This window comes from Topomyia yanbarensis, chromosome 2 (assembly GCF_030247195.1).
Source record: "Topomyia yanbarensis strain Yona2022 chromosome 2, ASM3024719v1, whole genome shotgun sequence".
Taxonomy (NCBI): domain Eukaryota; kingdom Metazoa; phylum Arthropoda; class Insecta; order Diptera; family Culicidae; genus Topomyia; species Topomyia yanbarensis.
Genome location: NC_080671.1, coordinates 436,196,387 through 436,216,524, shown reverse-complemented (window position 1 = coordinate 436,216,524; position 20,138 = coordinate 436,196,387). Strand labels below are relative to the sequence as shown.

General features: G+C 39.2%; 1 protein-coding gene across 5 annotated transcripts in view; it reads left to right on the top strand.

Moving 5' to 3' along the window:
• Positions 1 to 20,138, top strand: part of LOC131685527 (high affinity cGMP-specific 3',5'-cyclic phosphodiesterase 9A) — a 580,386-nt gene that overhangs the window by 116,295 nt on the left and 443,953 nt on the right. For 2 of the 5 annotated variants that reach the window (XM_058969325.1, XM_058969324.1), the window contains exon 1: positions 1,346 to 2,150. The exons of 1 other annotated variant lie outside the window; for it this stretch is intronic. The gene's annotated coding sequence lies outside the window, so the exon portion shown is untranslated. Of the gene's footprint in view, positions 1 to 1,345; positions 2,151 to 20,138 lie in introns of those variants that run through there. 2 more of the 5 variants (XM_058969321.1, XM_058969322.1) reach the window with 2 other exon arrangements.

Sequence of the window (20,138 nt, the reverse complement as noted above, 5' to 3'; positions counted from 1 at the left end):
TAACTCGTTACTAAACTGGATAGCAGTTGCCAGTATTTGTTAGCTATAAGTATCTAATAAAGAACAAAATACTTTCAAACTTGTGAGAAACTTGCCGACACTTTAACAAAACAAATTTGCAACGAGAAGGCGTCATCGATGCATCTGTATTCGTTGTTTTTCTTCTGCCAACGAATCAGCCACATCGATAGGGCTGCCATGATGCTTTTATAAATGTTTGCACCATATTCGAATTGCATATTGGTAGGCGCAATTCAAAACTGTGTCATTTGCCTGGAGTGATCTATCTCATTATTATATTTTCATCCATTTCGGATTTCATTTGAGGGCGCGTTGAAAATATAAACATAAAATTGAAAAATTCACAGTAAATATAGACCCGCCGGTGGAATTATAAGTATAGAAGAGCAAAATATTCGCTTCCAAACGTTCCATTTTACTTTTACAAAATAAAATCTTATTATTCCAACATCGAAAATTTTCCAAATATAATTGAACTCAATTTGAAACTAGGTGGCGAATACCGCGTAATTTCTAGATTATGTTACAAATAGACTCCGCCTTGGGGCTTTTTTGGTGGTGAAACAGTTGAGATCGTGTTCATCGTGGCTGGATTATTACACGTGAGTTGGTTTCATTATTAGTTGTTAATATTTGTTTACTACAAAATATGTTACTTTGGATAGTTTCGTTATTTTGGTGTAATCATTGCGAATCGAAATCAATTTCAATTTTTCGTTACTTGAGATTTTTGCCCCTGTTTGTGCAAAAATTGTATCATTGGTTAAATCTGGGAAGACATTTGCTTGCAGTGCTTGTTTTTCAACAAGTTGTTACGCTACGTGGACGGCCAATAAATTTTAAACACGAAACTTATCAATAAAATAATTCACTATCTCTTCAAATGTCGTTGCTCTGCGATTTTGTTACCAACTGCAGTCATTTTATACGTTTATATGAAGTTAAACAATATTCAGTGAGCATAACGATGAATAAAATAATAAATTGTTTATTAAAAAGTTATTACGCACAAAGACGATGTCGTACAAAACTAGATATGAACATAGCTTAAACGCATTTTCTGACAGCCAATTGAACCAAAGAACCAAAATTTTTGGCTTCAAGACAAATGTATGTAGATGACAGCCGTGTCACCGGGGTGGGTACGACACGGAAGCAGCCGAAGGGTTGCACGCATGCGTGTTCCTTGTACGTGATTCCTCTAATTGCATAATGTCTGCTCGGCGTGTCTGTCTGTTCAAGTCTGTGCTTGTCAGTCGGTTCTTTTTTTCAATTTGGTTCCGCATGCTACCACTAGTTATGCTGGATGACGGTTGTCCCCGCTGTCGGAACGGTCAGTTACCGCCGAACGTTCGTAGAGTAAACATGCTGAACTGCCACTGTCCTCCGGGGAACTCGGCAGCAGGTTAGGAAAGTTCCAGCTGTGTTTGTGTGTGTGCTAAGAACTTGTTCTTCTTGTTCAGTGCAAAGTTGGAAAAACAAACGTTCGAGCTATAGATACATCAAGAGAGAGTGAGTGAGACATAGTTAGAAAGTCAGCTTACAGCTGAGGATGTCCAACAAGTGGCGCGCGGGTTGAGAATTTGTGAGTTGTTTTGCTTTTTCGATTGTGAAGTTCGAGGGCTTCCCGTTTTTTGTTTTGTCAGCAGAAAGACATGTCAACGGGTGGTTCGAGGGTTATGTTTCCCCAACGGGGTACGGCTTTGCTGCTGCTGCGGCCTATGCTACAGCTGTTGGTGGCCTAGTTTCGGAGAATCAGCAACAAACAATTGTTCGCCCTTCGGATTCGGTTGTAAGATTTGGGTATTTGGGTCGTTCAAATTGAATGTGCAAACACAGAGTGGCACGCGAGCAGACCGTGTTCCCGGAAGTCCGTTGCATCCGTTCGGTAAGGAATTGGAGAGCCCGTTTTTTTGACACTTAGTGAGTGTGTTTCGGAAGAAAATTGTGTGGTTTGTCGGTCGTGGTCAGCGTCGTCCAAGCAAACGGAAAGGCTAGATATATAACAATGATTGATTCGATTATTTCGAGTGGATGGTCAATATTGAGTGTGAGGCGTGAAGGCTGCCCGGTAATCCTCGTTGGAGTGCACTTGGGAATGACGGAAACTGGTTAACATTGCTTACCTTGTAAGTGTGGTTTCGACATTTTTTTTCTGATTTCTTTTCCTTTCCTTCGTAAGTATAATCCTTTGAGCTAATAGGCTTAGGCATTGGCAAAAGTGTTTATTCTTCACGGTTCTCTAATGACGCTAGTGAAGTACAATTGAATTTCAAGGTGTCAGATAAACGACGAGGAAAGCGACAAACAAGGTACGGAAGCTACTACGGGGTTTGTCTAGTGTAACTTGCTGAAGGTTGATGCAGAAATTGTTACCTATGTACAATGAAATGGTTGGGTAAATGTTTGAGTATTAAAAACATATTTTTGTGTATCTTACGTAAAGTCAAAGAAAAGAATCCAATTTTGCCTTAGATTTTATACCCTACACTCGAAAGTTTTCCTCTGGACTTAATCAAACGTGTCTGTAATGTTGGAGGAACAATGGTACGAATCTGCACACTCTTCTCTTTTTTTCAAGGCAGTTAAAATATTTTAAACAGTGTTTCTTTAAATTTCGAAGCAGCATGAACTTTAGTAGTACATAATCTAGACAATAATTATTTGTTCAATATATACTCCCGAAAGAAGAACACACGGATGAAACCAATTGGGCAATCGGGACTCAAACCCTAACTTTGGGATTTCGGTACATTAGTTATGAAATTTGCGTATCGATCTCGTCTCATCAGAATCCGACACTGACTTAGTGACAGGAGTAAGCTAGCGCCGGATTGGCACTAGTTCCGAAAACGAGAAAACTATTTGTGTTTCTGAGCTAACCCCTAGTTCTGTGTGTGTCTCACAAGAAAAGATTTTCTGATTAAGCTGATGAGAATTAATAAAGTCGAAACTTGGTTTGGCATAGCAAGCTAATGCAATATGAACTATGCTATATTTCTCCTTAGTGGAGAAAAATATAGGATTTTTTCACCAAAAGAGAAAATTATTTCGGCTTTCCGTCTTTCTAATTCATCTCGTCAGTAACAAGCCTCAACTTGTGGCCAGTTTTATGATAAATACAAATTATCAACAAAATTGGCACCATTTAGACACTAAATTCAAACAGTCACAAATTTGTGTGCGAACGCCTAAAGCAAATTGGATTTATCGTCTAATTGGTTTCAAGTGGGTGCTAATTACTGATGAGATGCTTTCAAAACATCCAAAATCCAGTAATTATATTTTTAATGTTAACCTTGGAAAACCGAACCGGAACGTTGATCAATTTTCCTAATACATAGGGTACGTGCGCTACTTAGAGTTGAAATTACTCAATGTACTCAATGACATCAAATGTTTAGTTTCATATTTCATGACCTCAGTATTCCTATAGATTACTTTCCTAATTGCCATAGCTATCGCAATGGTTTTCTTTTTGTTTTCTAACCATCCGGTTTGTATCGACATCCGGTAGTTCATTGTTGTCAAATGGTAGGATTCGGTACTTCCGCTTTGTACTGAAGTACAACAAAGGAATGCTAGGTCAAGGGTTCTATAGAGCCCTCAATTGTCTGAATGTAAGGATTGCAGGATTTACTCTTTTCCAGCACGGTAAACAATAATAATATACCAGGAAAAATAAGTATCTTGTTGCATTTTTTTTTGTGTTGTTGTACCTTCCTAAATAAGTAACTTACGAGCACCATGGCTGATTATATCTAAAAGTGATTCCAAAATGCAAAATATTTGTATCGATTTATTTCTTCTTCAGCGCACAGTGGCCCTAAACCTTAAAACGACGGTCAAAAGCATTTACTGACTTTCGATGACGTTTTCGTGGTTATTTTGGTGTCTTCAGCAAAATTGCAAAACAAACTTCATAATAAAGAATGTCCCACGTCAAATTGCATCAAGGATAAAGACGCTATAGAAAATAACCCATTGGGTGTTTTCTCTTGTAAATTTGGGTAGAAGTAGTTTTGAGTGTATTATTTACACTGTATGTTTATCGCTATCAGTTTTTCGAAAATTGGAAAAAATGGCGTCACCCGAAAAGCAACGTCGCGAATTGATTTTGTGCAAGCACCTGGAAAATCCTAAACTCTCTCATCGGCACATCGGAGAACAACTCGGAATCGTGCAGTTAACGGTTAATCGTGTGACTAAATGTTACTATCAAACTCTGAGCATCGAACGGAAGTAGAAATGCGATCAGTATGGATGTATTGGTGATCAGGATCACAAGCGTGTAGTGTAGCTTCGGTCAGCGATGTGGCCAAAAAGTTGGATCTGCACAAGTCTTACGTTCATAGAGCCAAGGACCGGGAGGGACTGCATACGTGAAAAGTGCAGAAGGTTCCAAATCGTGACGAACGGCAAAATATTCACGGGGAAAATCACGGGCCCAGAAACTGTATACCCAGATGCTGACGAAGTCTCATTGTCTCATCGTGGTTGATGAGATTTTCGTCAAGACGGACTTCCGCAGCTTCCGAAGCTACTGTTCTTCACCGCCCAGCACAAGTTTGATGTTCCGGAGGAAATGAGAAAGCGGAATCTTTCAAAGTTTGCCAATAAATAGATGATTTGGCAAGCGATTTGCTCATGTGGTAAACGGAATGCGCCGTTCGTGACTACCGGGACTGTAAACGGGGAGATCTACCTCAAGGTGTGTCTGAATAAGCGTCTGTTTCCTCCGTTGAAGCAATACCAGAGCGCTATGATCTTCTGGTTGGATCCAGCTTCGCACCAATATTACAATGTTGTCCTGTAGTGTACGAAGCCAACGGGGTCACTTTCGTACCTAAGCACATGATCCCTTCCCCAAACGTACCGGAACTAAGGCCTATCGAAAAATATTGGGCAATTATGAAGCAGGCACTACGGAAGCATCCCAAGGAGGTCAAATCTGAGGAAGACATGAAGAAAAAGTCGGTTTCCGTAAAGAAGAAGCAGCAGCCAGATATTGTACAGCACCTAATGAGTGAAGTTAAGTGTAAGGTGTGAGCGAACGGTTATGGTATTGAGCTTGAATGAAATAAACATGCCAAAAGCTTATGGGTTGTGGATCGGTTCGCTAGGTAATTTCTACAGCGTTTTTCCGTGATGCGATTTGATGGGGGCATTTTACATCTAAATCGGTAAACATTAAAACATTTCTCATCTATTTTTAAATTTTCTTTCCTTCAACAATGAAATTTTTTTGATTCTGCAACGACATATAAAACTTAAGGAGGAATAATTTATATATCTACTTGTTGGTTGGGGTATCTTTTAAATCATTTTTTTACTTTCACTCCTGCTCCAGCTTTCATAATACTTACTGAAAACGCTAATTTGTTTTGATGTCAATTCGGGGATAAAAAAGGTTAATTTCGATGGGGGCGTGGCGGGCTCGAAGGGTGACGCTGCCATTAATACCGACAAAACTCCATTGGGCTCCGCCATCGTTCCTCCCAGGAACTACCTCTCGGTATTACTTCTGGGGGGATGGCTGTACTAAATGTACTCATTCACTCTCACTCACGCGTTCATACGTCCTGTATGAGGCTTACTTGGGTGCTCTCTCTATCGCACCTTGATTCACTCTCAAACACTCCCACATGAGGCTGACTTTTGTGCTCACCTTTTTTGTTCCTTGCGAGGCTGACTTGTGTGCTCACCTTACTCATTCCTTGCTAGGCTTACTTTTGTGCTTGCCCCACCCATACCATGTGAGGCTGACTTTTGTGCTCACCCTTAACATGCCGTGTGAGACTGACTTGGATGCTCACCCTTTCACTCCTCTGCCACGCCATGAGGCATCGATAGCTAAGTCCCAACATACTACGCTACGACCCTCCCGTCTTGGCATGAGGCAGTCCACTTATTCGCCTATACACTCACTCTTCTGTCTTGCTTCGGGGTGGCTGGGTTTACCCCTTACGCGGTTGCCAGTCGCTGCGCCAAACCTGCCTCGGCATGAACAGACCATTCACTCCCTTTTTGCACTTGGCCTTTTTCGCTCCAGCTAACCAATCACTAGTTAGCCGTGCCCGTCGTCTGTTGCTCGGTTCGCCAGATTACCTGTAGCCTACAGGCAATCTGGATGGTAGCAGCCGAGACTGCGTTCCACTTCTCCACCGATTGACACATCCGCTGAATAAGGGTATCAGGGGTTGTGTCCCAGCCACAGACGTCAAGCATTGCTCTTCTTTCGACGTCGAACCGATGACATACGAACAGTATGTGTTCGGCAGTTTCATCTACACCTGGGCAGTCCGGACAGACTGGGACCTCCGCGTGCCCGAACCTGTGGAGGTACCGGCGGAAACAGCCATGGCCTGACAGGAATTGTGTCAGGTGGAAGTGAACTTTCCCATGGGGTCTTCCCACCCAGCTTGATATGCTAGGTATCAGCCGGTGGGTCCACCTACCTTTCGAGGAGTTGTCCCTCTCACGCTGCCATCTGGCGACACAGCACTCCTCATCTTCCCGAATGACCAGCCCGACTGGCATCATGCTCGCTATCACGCAGGATGCATCGTGTGATACCGTGCGGTAGGCAGATATCACTCTGAGGCACATCACGCGGTAGGTGCTCTCCAGTTTCTGCAGGTAACTGGTTACCCTCAGTGCTCTTGACCATGACGGGCCGCCGTACCTGAGGATAGATACGGCAACGCCTGCCAGTAACCTACGTCTACTGGCGCACACCTTTGAGCTGTTGGACATCATTCTCGATAGAGCCGCAACAGCAGTCGACGCTCTCTTGCATGTATAGTCGACATGGCTGCCGAAGGTCAGCTTGTCGTCTATAATGACTCCGAGAGACTTCAGACTTCGCTGTGAAGTGATCGCGATTTCTCCCACATGGATAACTGCATGTTGTGCCGACTTGCGGTTGTTGACGATAACTACCTCCGTCTTATGATGAGCGAGCTCCAGGCCTCTCGCGCTCATCCATTCCTCCACCGTCCTAATCGCGTGTTCTGCGGTTAGTTCTACCTCAGGAATTGACTCCCCGTAGACCCCCAAGGTTACGTCGTCGGCAAAGCCGACTATCTTGACCCCAGGAGGGAACTTCAGTCTCAGAACCCCGTCATACATGAGGTTCCATAGCACCGGGCCTAGGATCGAGCCCTGCGGGACTCCGGCGGTAATCGGAACCCTTTTCTGACCGGCATCGGTCTCGTATAGCAGTACGCGGTTTTGGAAGTAACTTTCCAGGATCCGGTACAGACCCACCGGTAGGCTAAGCCGGTGTAACGAGAGCGCGATGGCATCCCAGCTTGCGCTGTTGAATGCGTTCTTCACGTCAAGTGTCACTAACGCACAGTATCGAATACCTCGCCTTTTCCGTTGGATCGCTATCTCGGCAGTATTTTTTTTTTATTTTTTTATTTCGATTATAGAGGTTTTAACCTTAAGGTCATTCGCCTCTTCGGGTTAGAAAAATCTCTTATGAAAATTTTCTAACCCTATGTGCGGGGTTGGGAATCGAACCCAGGTGCGCTGCGTACAAGGCAATCGATTTACCAATACGCTACGCCCACCCAGTATTTATTACTGAGTTGAGAGCGTCCACTGTGGACTTACCCTTCCGAAAGCCAAACTGGTTGCTTGACAGGCCGTCCATACCTTCCGCGTACGGGGTTAGCCTGATGAGAATAATCCTCTCAAGCAGTTCGCCAGTCGTGTCGATCAGACAGATTGGTCTGTACGCCGATGGGTCGCCTGGCGGCTTCCCGAGCTTGGGCAACAGCACCAATTCCTGCCTTTTCCATCTATCGGGGAAACGGCACTCGTCAAGGCATCTCTGCATAGCTAGCCTAAACATGTTCGGGTTCGCTATGATCGCTGCCTTGAGAGCGTTGTTTGGAACTCCATCCGGCCCTGGAGCTTTGTTCATTGCTAGGGATTTAGCCACTGCGAGTAGTTCTTCATTCGTCACTGGAGCCACCATTTCGGCCGTGCCCGCACTGTCTCGTAGTGCAGGTGGCCAGGGGCTTGTGGCTCGAGACGGGAAGAGTACTTCGATAATCGTTGCCAACCGGTCCGGAGACCGTTCTGGGGGTGAGGAGCCCCCTTTGGTCTCGATCGACGTCTAAGTGGCCCCAAGTTGATGCCAGTTACTGATGAGATGAGTTTGATATTGTGCCCTTTTGGGAATAGATCTCGCATAGTAGTTTTTTATGAATTATTTATTATCAAAATAAACCAAACTACTCGCGAATAAATTCGATGTGGGTGTTGTGTAATTAGGTGACAAATGACGATTGAACTGTTAGATACTTTGGATTTGGATACTATTTGAATACGTAACCTTTCACTTTTTTCTTTGTTATTTATTTTATTTTATGAGAAGGGGAAAGCCTCCTGAAGCTGAGTTTCTTTCAATCTCGCTCTCCAGAATGCATAAAACCTCTTCATCTTTTGTACCAACAGATGAAAAATATCCAAATGATACATTTTATTAATAATATAATTTAGATCTAAACAACTTATCATTGACATAAAAATAATAAATCACTGGAAACTAATGCTTAAACAAATGCTATTGAGACCAGGATCGTCGAATAAATCGTTTTAAAACATTGCGAAACAGATGATAATCAAAAACATTGGAACAACGATTAAATACACGTTACATACTTTTATGTCAAGGCTTCCATAACTTTGAAACAAAATAATTCAAGTAGTTGGTGTTAGAACCCCTAAAATAATCTTGAAGTTGTCCACCCCTAAAATAATCTTGAAGTTGTTACCCAAATTAAAACTTAAAACTACAAAAGTCATATGAATAGGGCTGTATTTGATGGAACTCCCCAAAGTTTACTTATGTGTTTCATTTGGAACGGAAAGTGTGTAAGATAGAACTTGCATGTCTTCAGTAAATTGTCTAAAATGTTTTGTTCCCCAACTACATTGAAGGCAGTTAAGCTCTGTCTCGAAACGTTAAGAAGCTCAATTTATATTTTGCTAAAATTAGAACCGCCCTATCGACTATTTAAACGAGAAGAAGGTATTTGGTTTTAATAAAAAATAAAATTACTGTTAAAGTCACATTGAAAACCTTTGTGTATTGTGTGCGGTCCGGCTGTACAACGCACATTGGTCCAGAATTGTACAAACCTGACCAAAAGTAATTACCTCGCGAGCTTTGATTTTTTTGCAATTGGATGTTTTTGAGAACCTTCAAAACAAGAAAAGCCTTTGAAGTTGACAGATGAACGATTACTTCACTTAGTAGTGCGACCTGAAATCTGTTTTTTCGAAAGTTCATATTCAGGATTGATGTCTTCGATAACGTTCTTGAAAATATTATTTTGAAATATTTTGTCTATTTCTTCTTTCTATTGAAATATGGAACATGTTACGTGGCAAAATTCAAAAACAGTTTTCACTGTATGTTTATTTTTCTTGCTTTACTACCGAGTTAAAATGTTTTACAAAATGATTGCATATGCATGAGTTAGATGCAACATATTGTATAATATTGCTATTTTTGGGAATGAGACTGTACCAACTGGTTTAAAGGTGGACGCACTAAGATATCGATCTTCGTTTGATACACTCATTTTAATCTTAAAATTTGCTTATGTTTTAGGTTGTTCTTGGAAAGTTTGAAACAAATACACTTACGCCAAAAAATCATTCCACCTAGTTAATCATTGATATGTTAACGCCAAAAACAGGGACTTTTCTTGTACTGAAACTTTCTCAAAAAATTATCTACCTTTTGGTGGGAAAAGTTGGATTTAAATGTTTTGTGCTCCACTCACCAGTAAATGACATCAGCTTGCTGCCAGTTGGATGATGTATCCTAACTAACACCAAATTGGCCATGCTGGCGTTTCTGTAGGCTGGGTTTGCAAAAATTGTCCAACAGTTTAATTGCAGTGTTTGGGGACTCGCAGTGGAGGTCATTGTGTATCGATTTATCGGTCGACTTTGTCATCGTGCACAGGCTAATTAATTAAAAAAATTTAAAAGTTGAAGCCTCTTAATGTGTCGTAATAATTGTTGTTTTTAGATTTAGTGTACAATTGTTATGTGCTAGTCGTATGTCAATCTGTGTATGTGTTCGTCTGAGTATTTGCGGTAGCTGGATTAGGGAGTGGATGCGCATATGATAGATTGGTGGGTAACTCTTCCTAGGATTTGTCGGTTACTTTTTACCGGTGCTCACTTCGTGCATTTGATTCGATTAATTCGGGAAAATCGGATTGAATAAATTAAGGTACGATAATTTTACTGACGTACGTGAATCATCCATTCCCGGTCAGTATAGCATGAATAATTTCTAACAGAATGCAATTGTCGTTAATGTATCATTTGCAGGTATTTAGACGAGTTCAAGTAGTTTGACTGCATGTTACATGTGTTCTTTTCTTCTGTTTCATTAATCTGTTTTGGTTGTACTTCTAGTAGCTTGCTTTTCCAGTGCTCATGTGAACCAAAAATAGTATCGATCAATTTATACGCTTCTACTTATTTTTTTTTCCTTTTTCTCCCTATTCGGCATGTTATTTTTCCTTTTAGTACTATAATTTAAATTATACTACGTTCACACTGCGAGTTAAAACGTGTTTTAACGCTATCTTGATAACATTTTTCTTGTTGCTAATTATTATAACATGTTTAACTCTGTAGTGTGAACGTAGTATTAGACTCACACTAACACTCACTAAGACAATAAATTGCACATTCTCTCATATACACTCACAATCTCTTTCATTCCAAATATATAATCGTGGCCTTCGCGATAATACAAACCCGATCACAAACCGGAACATGCAATTGCAATCATCTACACATACTTACGCTCACAATGTCGTAAACATTAAAACACCCCGGTAATTAAGTGAACGTTTTTAGCACTTATAAGTTTACAAACGCGATCTCAACCATTAACCCACAGCTCCAGCGATTATGAATCGGTCACGTCGGGATGTCTCTACCCTCGATCCTACCAGCCTAGACTTATGCCTTCTGTTGGACCAATGAAAAAAATGACGTTCATAGTCACTAGAAAACACGTTTCATGGCTACATGGCCGGGAACTATAGTGAAATGGGAGAACTCTCTCTTCTAGCATCTGACCCATACACTAAAAATTAAGTATCAGATTCACGGTACGCGTGCGATCATTCAAGAACATGCGAATGGCCACACGGTTTGACGGTTATGGAAAATAATATATACACGCTAGCACCTACAAACGATCGAGTCCTTCGCGATCGTTTACGACACCTACGCCCGGGATCTCGCAAACAGCATAACATCCCGGTGGATAAGTGAACGTTTTAGCATTTCTAAATTCACAAACGTGGTCTAAGGAGTGAACGCCTGTGTTCGCACGATCATGAATCGGTTACGTCCGGAAGTCCCTATTCTCAGCTCTACTAGCATACGTCCTATGCCTTCAGGTGGACCAAACAAAAAATGATGCTCATATTAACTATGATACAATGATACAACACGTTCCACACGATAACGTTATCGTAGTCCAAATACTCTTGACCGTCGTTTTTGGTTTGGAATCGCAGCCTGGCAATTCGAAACATATTTTTGATCCTGGTCTGATAGAATAGGCGAGTAAGGTTCTTAGTGTCAATACCCCTGAACAAATTCTACGCTACACGATGTGAAGCCATCTTCAGTTTAAGCTTTTTCCTGTGAATGTGGGAGACTTATTATAATCATGAAATGGTTTATCAATTAGCATTCACATTAGTTTTGTAACTGAAAAGGGGTCGTAAAGGATTTAGACGGACCCATAAGTAGAGACACTGACGCACATTGCACGGTATGAAAAGATCGGATCGAACTCAATCGAATCTCAAACTTTACACGTTTCATCGGCATGGAAGACTAAACATTTTCCACAATCAATAAAATTCTTTTGAATCGATAGCACTTTTTTAAAAGGGCGTAAACATTTCTACGTGCATTAATTTCAACATTTTTTTGTTCAATTACTGTATTTTATACAACAAATCTTTCTGAGAACGAGTTTTAGGGAATGAATATTTATTGTATCGATTTTGTTGGTTATTTTCGGCAAATTTGAGACTAAGAGAAACGAAAGCAATGAAATTGAAAGACGGATAGGTATTCTAGAGCGAATCAGTTATAAGCTTAGAACGGAAAACTAGGACTAGGCAGGCTCATGTGGACATGATATACACTGAAAAAATGTTGTGTCATTTTTCACAAAAACAAAAATTTGTGTTAAAAATTTAAATTGCAAAAAAACCCATTTTTTCTGATTTTTTATATTTGGTCAACAAAAACCTAAAAGGTAAAGATACATTTTGAATATAATTCTATGATGGAGAACTTATGGGTAAAAGAGTGTTTCTAACAATAACTTTACACATGTTTTAAAATTTCATACTAATGGACAAAACTGTAATTTTATTACTGAATTAATTCTAAGTACCATTTTAAATCAAAATGTATTTAACAAAAATCTTCCAAAATGCGATAGTTTTCGAGATATTAGGAATTTTGTTCCAACGAAACAGTTAATTCGTGTGATTATGCCATTTTAAAAAACTTATTCGAGTTACCCCATCAAAAAATATCAAAAATCTAATGTTCATCGTTTTAAAGACATAAAAGAAACTTTTTCAGTGTATTTGGATCATGGAGAAGCCTTCAATAAAACAGTTTTCCTAACAACAACTTTTGACATATTTTTCTAATTCATACTATTTGCAGTCAAAAATACAATTTTCTTTTTGAATATGATTCGAAACGCCATTTTAAATCAAAATGCTCATAACAAAAAAATTCTGAAATGTAGTAGTTCTCGAGATATTTCAAATTTTGTTTTAACGACACAATTCTTTTGTTTTTTTGCGACCTTTTCAGAAGTTATTCGCGTTTCCCCATCAACAACAAAAATTTTTTTCAAAAGGCTCATTACATTTCTTGTAACTTTCTCTTCGACATCAAGGTGATATACCATTTGAAAGCTATAAGAAAACAATCGAAATACTATTCAACTGTAGGGTCTTATGATTAAACTAAATAGTTCGATCATATTTTGGTTGTTTTCATGTAGCGTTCAAATGGGTTATAATATCGCCTTGATATCAAAAGAGAAGTTACAGGAAATTTTATAAGCCTTTTGAAAAACCTTTTGTTGTTGATGGAGAAATGCGAATATCTTCTGAAAAGGTCGCAATAAAACAACAATTGTGTTGTTGAAACAAAATTTAAAATATCTTGAGAACCACTACATTTCAGAAAATTATGTTAGGAGTATTTTGATTTAGAATGGCGTTTAGAATCATATTCAAAAAGAAAATTGTGTTTTGACTGCAAATAGTATGAATTATAAAAATATGTCAAAAGTTGTTGTTAGGAAAACTTTTTTATTGAAAGCTTCTCCGTGATCCAAATACACTGAAAAAGTTTCTTTTACGTCTTTAAAACGATAAACATTAGATTTTTGATATTTTATGATGGGGTAACTCGAATTAGTTTTTAAAATGGCATAATCACACGAATTAGCTGTTTCGCTGGAACAAAATTTCAAATATCTCGAAATCTATCGCATTTTGGAAGATTTTTGTTAAATGCATTTTGATTCAAAATGATACTTAGAATTATATTCAGTAATAAAATTACAGTTTTGTATGTCAATTAGTATGAAATTTTAAAACATATATAAAGTTATTGTTAGAAAAACTTTTTTACCCATAAGTTCTCCATCATACAATTATATTCAAAATGTATATTTTTCCTTTTAGAGTTTTTGTTGACAAAATATAAAAAATTAGAAAAAATGGTTTTTTTTGCAATTTAAATTTTTAGCACAAATTTTTGTTTTTGTGATAAATGACAACATTTTTTCAGTGCATATTTTTTTTTCGTACATTAATATTCATTCCCTAAAATGCATTCTCAGAAAGTTTTGCTGTATAAAGTACAGTAAATGAACAAAAATGTTGAAATTAATGCAAATGTTTACGCCCTTTTAAAAATTTGCTCTTGTACCAAATTATTGGAATTGTCAAAGGAAAATCATAGTGATTTATGAACCGAACACAACCTCAAAGTTTCGTTCGAATCGACGATGGTCATATTTTGTGGTCGGCCGGTTTCTCATGGAATCCCTCAAAAGTATGCGTAAAAAAACGTTCGCGAAATTTGTTGAAACAGATGGTCAAATGACACCGATTTAAACTATTGTATATTTATTAATTATTGAACATTGTACAGTGGTTTAGAATGTATATTTATCAGGAACTGGCTAAATCTCGTCGCGTGTTGCTGCGAGTTTTAACGAAATAGGAGTAAAACATAATTTGTTCCGAAGCGTCATCTGACGGACAGAATCCCCAACCAATAGCGCATAAACACGCTCCATAACAAATGCCTTCTACGTATAAATTTTTATGGCAATCGGTTAAGCAACAACTAATTAGACTTCAAGAAAATCGTAGCACTCGTGTCAATCTTCGCTTTTCTTATCACACCTTCCAAAGCGAAATTGGACAGTAAATACGAGATCCCATTACCTTCCTTTAGCCTTTTCCGAGTGTCAAAAGGACCCGAAAGTGTTCCTCGGTCGTAACACATCCCAGACTCATTCTTGCGCTACGCTCGACCTCTACTTACTTCGCCTTTTAGGTGTTCGTCATAATATTGCTTCCATCTTTCGATCACCTTACACTCGTTGGTGATAAAGTCACTATTTCCGTATCTGCGCCTATCGGGGTGTGGCATATAGCCATTGTGCAAAGAATTTGTCTTCTCGTAAAATTTCCACGCAAAACAGCTGCTGTATCGCCTCGTGTTGATGTGGTACTTATTTAATGGAAGGCCCCGACTCAGTGACACTCCCATAAGTACCACGGATTGGGTAGTGGGTGGGTTGTTAGTCAGGATTCGCCTCAAGCAAGCGATGCGACTGAGAATATATTTTCGTGCATAAGGAGTTTGAATACTTTATTGACTGTAGGATCTATAAACGTTCTAGATGCGAAGACGTTTAGCTCTGGATAACCGTTTATCGAGTTCATTAAAAACAACTTGAACTCCGGACAGCCGGGAGTGTTGTCGGCTATATAAAATGGACCATAAATAATGAATTTAAAGCAATGCGTTAATCTACATAAATTTCAGCAAATTGGAAAAGTGATATCTGTTATCTTCAAGATGGGCCACAAAATTAATTGTTATAATGGTCGAAGGATACCGATCCTTAATGCTGCCTAGAGGTACTCACCAGTGTTCTGTTTAGCAGACTGCGCCCACTAGCTGAATCTATTATCGGCGAATGCCAAAGCGGGTTTTCAGAATTCCAAACAACGACGGACCAAGTGTTTACTCTGTAACAAATTCTGAACACATTTTTGGAAAATATCTTGCGGATACATCATCTGTTTGTGAATATGAAGGCGGCGTACGATTCAATGGAACGAAACGAACTATTTTCGATAATGCTTGAACAAGGCTTTGCGACAAATATGATTAAGCTGATTTCCATGATGCTGGGTGGGTTAACGCTGGTTTGAGACGTTTGATGGATTGAAGAAGGGTGATGTTCTCTTTTATCTATTGTTGAATATAAAGCTCGAATATGCGATACAAAGATCCGACACGCAAAGGAACGGAACCATCAACACAACTCAGTTGTGTTGATGGTTCCGTTCCTTTGCATGTCTCATCTTACACAAGCTGTTTCCTAGCTTCGCGGACGGTATCGACTATATTGGCGTTGATCCAAGAGCAGTGGAAGAAGCCTTTTAAAAGAGTGGCTTCGAGAAACGGATTCACTATAAACTCTGGCAAGACAAATTACATAGTAGCTGGTAGAGAGCGAGGCACTCCGAACGTTGTTGGTGTCGTAGACCTGTGCGCCGCCGCGCCACGCCGCCGCCGCCGGTAATTTTTAACGTTCGCCGACGCCGAACGGTAAATCGGCGGCGCGCCGCCGTTGCATTTTTCCCGCGCCGACAATTCGCGAGCTCTAAAATTATTGGCTCATAATTTTATCCACAAATCTAGGAACATTGTCTATGGACCAAATATACGACGTTAACTGATTCATGATTTATCACATCTTGATCATTATTTGGTATTAGTGGTTGTCAATTGGATTACAAAATTAAAATAATCTTGATATTTTCTCGAAAACCATTACACGACACTCGTTATATAATTCAAAGATCCATTCTTGCTTCGTCAACTGGTTATGATTGTGAGCATATAAGTTTCAATTCACCATTCGTGTGCGTGAAATGGTCCACAAATTAAAAAAAAACTTCCACTTTCAAGATATATGTGCCTGAAATTTACGATTATGTGCCTGATCCTAATCTTTGCACCTAATCAATTTCACTGGAACGCAGTGTATTATTCATTGATTTTTTAACCGATTCTTAATTCCTAATATGCTACACACGATTCACCAGTCGAGCTCGTGAAACTGTTCATGATGTAATTCATGAAGTAATTAATTTTCCACATAATCTTATTATACTTACGTAAACATTTGAGTATAATGTCATCTTTTTTGCGTGAACTAGTTTTGTGAAAACACAAAAATTAGTTTCAATGCGTGGTTTATTTATAATTGATTGAATCGTTACCTATTTAAAAAAAATTTTTTTTGAAGAATAGTTGAGCAAAGTGATCTTGACTTTTCGCGACGCTGGTGCACAGATGTGGCGATGCAGAGGGTAAGAATGTATGCAATGGATTAGAATTTGTTGGTCCCCGGAACTGCTGGAGAAATTGGCGGGGTGCAGGTGCTACGAAAACTAGAGATACGCTCAGGTCATTTTCAATCAGACTTGTTTAGTGATCAGTTTCAACCTAACAGGAGCTAACACGTCAAGTCGTGAAATATTATGATTATGATTGATAGTAACTGTATATTTAGGTTTCGTCAGGGTGTAGATCTGTATGATTGCAGCACATCGAGCATACTTTGCACTCAAAATAGAAGCAGATCGTACGTTGTAAGAAAATGTAGTACCAGGGAATCGTATTCCTTATCATTGTGGCGATTTTGTGCTTACAAGAAGTAAAAGTAAAAACCAGTCTGGAAAATGAGGTAATGTGTCTACCTTGAAAGGTCCTTACACGATTATGAAAAGTGACATTTCTGGGCAGTAATGCCAATAATAACGCCTCGTGTTAGGGTACATGATATCTGCGGGATTCTAAAAGAGCGATGGTAAACAACCCAGGGACAACTTGACAGATAGTGCTTGTTTCATATATGCACCACCGATTTGATGGTGGCGCCAGTATGCCTTCTCTGTATGAGTACCACGAACAACCACGCTTTTCCAGAGAAAAGCGTGTTTCGTTACGTATGTTATGATCGCCGTCAAGGCGGCTAGAACAACATTTAGAAAAAGCTTATTCCAAAATGTGAATAAAGAAAACTATTATTAGAGAATAAATTTATCCCTAACTGAAAACCGTCAGCAAAGTTACATAAATCTTATTAATATTTAGCTGGAAGTCTGTTTTTAACAACCGGCTCTCTTCCTTCCTAAACATGTTTTGGTTTTCTTATTGTGTGAAGTTTGAAATCGTTAAATCATTGGTGCTTTTTATCTCGAGAATTGTAAATGAAAAACATTTTGGCCAATGAAAGTACATCACCACCAAGCTTAACAATTCGTTTCGAATAGAATTTCTGTTTTTATCAGAATTCTAGCAGCAAAAAAAAAATGGTAGAAATGCTTAAATTGATTATTTTCCACAGATATGGAAAACAATAAATGGGATGCGCCTTTTTCAAATTTTGCTCCATTCGAGCCGCCATGACATCATCAAATCACCCCCAAAATTTGCTTATGAATTCAATATATGGGAGCTGTCAATTGTCCCCGAGATTACGGTAAAGATGACTAAATAGAAACAAAAACAATGAAACGACAACAACAATTAATTTCCTCAAACAAAACAAAAACTGTTTTACCGTTGCTTAATTTCCCAAATATAGAACAATAAATAATTATTATGGGTCATTGAAATACAGTCGTTACTCTGCACTCTTCAAATTTGTCCATTGCAATCATTATTTCATGCGAAGTCGTAGTATGCGACATTTTCTATTTCGTTCTTCAAATTTTACAACTGTAAAAATAGTTCCACCTTTCATTTATTATCTTGCATTTGGCAAGCAGGGTGGGCACTATTGGAGCTTCAGTTGAAAAAAAAATTGATATGGTTGCGAGAAATACATTTTGTGCAATGTGTTCAACAGATGTCGCTAGTACATCGTGGGCGATGATTTTTTTAGATTTTCTTTAAGCTGTAACGTTTGTTTGTATGTTCTGTGAAGTCTGTTACAATAGAAACCGAAAATTTGGGAATCAGGAATCAGAATATATTGGCTCAAATGGCAGTTACATAGGCGTCAATATTCGTCACGCCGACACACGCCGGCGCGCCGCCGCCGGTAGGGTCCAACGGCGTGACGCCGCCAACGCCGCCGCCGCCGGCCAAAAATGTCGCTTACGCCGCCGCCGATTAAAAATGCATCGGCGCACACCTCTAGTGTCGAGGCGGATATCGATGACGTACGATACGATGATGTCAACGAATTCATACATCTTGAAACATTAGTGACGTGGGATAACGATGTTAGCCGTGAGGTAAAAAGGAGTGTTCTGGATGCGACGAAACTTTGTATGGTTTGCTTAGTCAGCTTAGCTCCATAGCTCACAGACGGATTTGCTCTATACAAATCACTGATACTGCCTGTTGCTCTGCACATGCCATGAGCTTGATGTGTTTGAGAGAAGAATTTGTGTCCAATATTCGTCGGCTCAGTAGAAAATGGAGAGTGACTAAAACTGATGAACCGCGAGCTGTAGTACATATAGAGATAACTGATAGAAAACAGAAAACTACAGAAGGCTGGATATGTGACGCGGATGCCGTGATAGAGAGGCCAGCTAAAGTAAAGCTTAGCAGCGTGCCTGGAAGATGTCACGGTCTTCGGGGCAGACCCAAAGCATTCGTTGGCTGTATTTAAATGAGGAAAATGCGTCTGCGCGACGGGCGTTCAAGGAGACTGGAGAAGGGTGGTCCAATGTCTGGAAACCTAAAACTCGGTAAAAAAGTAATAAAAATAATTTTTGTTATGCGAGGAACATCCGGCTGACCTGAATTTGAAGATATTCGAGTGCAGCGAAAAGGTTACCATGCGCGTCAAAAAATGACAATTTTAGGATTTTTTTCTGGAGTTAAGTGACAACTCTTAAGCATCAAGTGTATTTTAGCGTACCAAAGTATTCTTGTAATCTTTCATAAACGATCGCTGCTTCAGGATTTTCAACTTTAAACCTTACTAAACAGTGCATTGATTTTCCAAAAAAAAAAAAAATTAAAATAACTATGACTTTTTTTAAATATAAAATATATTTGAAATATGTTGTTTTGAGAAATGCGCATTTAAAATTGCAATAGAATTTTATGGTCGGCCTTAGAAGCCTCCGCAAACTGTCAAAAATGACCAGTTCGGGAGTGTTTGGAGTGTTTCTGGTCACGAGATCATTTTGTCTTATTCTGGGTGGCATTATCTCTTAGTATAATAGTTCTCGCTGTCCGTGAATCTCATTTTGAATAGTTCGACTAAACATGTTGTGACAGTTCTAGACTGAAAAGTTAGATTCAATTGTCAATGTTATTGATCAATTGGTTACAATCCTCTCTTTCAAAATGATACATCTTCATTAGACTAGGTACAACATGCTCAATGTTATTAAAATAGGTTAATGAGTTCTTCAAGGAAGCCTCAAAGGACCATTGATATTTGTTTTATTCATTAAGGATACTGAGCCAACAACGCTAAAATGTACTTAATTATGTCTTAACATTTCCAAAAAATTTGGCAAACGAGTAGTTTATCCCGAAAGCATTGTATCCAAAGGTTTTTCTACTGGAAAAACTCTTCGGTTGAAAGTCGAAAAAGACTGTGTGGAAGAACGAATAGAATACACCACCGGCATGAAAACTAATATCGCTTTGTCGTCATTTTGGCCCAACTTCGGTAAATCAAAAAAAATATTTTTCGAATCTGTTCCTGATCGTTCTTGTTTGTCATTAAT